This window comes from Tiliqua scincoides, chromosome 4 (genome assembly GCF_035046505.1).
Source record: "Tiliqua scincoides isolate rTilSci1 chromosome 4, rTilSci1.hap2, whole genome shotgun sequence".
NCBI classification, from domain to species: domain Eukaryota; kingdom Metazoa; phylum Chordata; class Lepidosauria; order Squamata; family Scincidae; genus Tiliqua; species Tiliqua scincoides.
Window position 1 is genome coordinate 41,506,399 of NC_089824.1, and position 1,299 is coordinate 41,507,697.

Here is a 1,299-nt window from a genome sequence, read left to right on the forward strand (position 1 = left end):
AAGCGGCATTCATAGTTCTCTGCAAAAATGCAATATCCTTAGAACGGCTAATGATACTGGGAAATGGCTTGTGGCTAAAATGCCCTAAGACTCCCTGGCCACACAAATGAATCTACAGCAATTTGTTGATTTGAGGTAGCAACTCAGAATCTATCTCTGTGAAGCAATGTTCAAAAGAGGTCTTTTGTGGGCAGTTTCTCATTTGAGCCACGAGCCTGCTTCTTAGAATGGGTGCCATGAAGGCTTTCCCCCACCATCTGTTCATTTCCTAGGCTTCAATCCCAGAACTAAGGTTACTAGATTGTTTAAAATGGTCCCGTTTCCCCAGCATTTTCTCAGACAGACAGGCACCATAGGTTAATATCAGGTCATTTGGGGACTACCATTGGGCTCCACTATTGGGCAATTGGGGGATTTGAGCCCCCTACCAGCAGCATGGTGTGCCTTGTCAATGGTCAAAAAACAGATGATGTGCCGTGACAATTTTAGCACCTTGTCAGTGTGCCAAGAGATGAAAAAGGTTGAAAATTGCTGCCCTAGAAGCTGCTAGCTGAGTTATAAATGCCAAGGAGTGTGGCTATAATGGTGATTGGGTATTGTGCTCCCACCCACCCCGCAAAGTAGCAGCTTGTTTAATCCTTGATGTACAAAGCTGAATCTGCCCTGTCAGTTTTGCAAACCACCAAAAATTGGGTCATGACCCACTGGTGGGTCTCAGACCCACAGTTTGAGAACCACTGCAATAGTCCATTAGATTCAGATGGCACTGCATTCTCTGACTGGCACTCCAAAGTCTCAGGCAGGTGGCTTTGTCACTTCTACCATCTGGGTATAGCTGCCACATCTCCGGAGGCTCAGGCTCAGTGCAAGGGGTTGACTCATAGGAGCTAACAGGTGAAGCTAGGCAAATGAGGGAGTGCAGTTTAGTGGGTCTGCGGAAAGCATAGTGGTCCTTGGTGAGAACAGAAGACCCCTGACAAGCCAGGAGAGATCCTAGCTGTTCCTCCCTCTGCATGGAACCTAATTGGGAGAAGGGAGCAAATTGCTAAACTTTTCAATCCTAGAGAAAACATTTCTGATCATTTTTCTTCTTCCCCTAGAAGCTCTGACAAGGAGGTACAAATCCTGGAGCTTCACATCGAATTCTGGGATCTGGACATTCTATGTAACTGGGATATTTTAACTAGAGATGTCAGGGATTAAACCCAAGATCTTCTGCATGAATGGGACATGCTCTCTCGGGGCCCAATCCTGAGCCACATGAGTCGGCTCACCACCGGATCCAGAGCCCCATGTCAG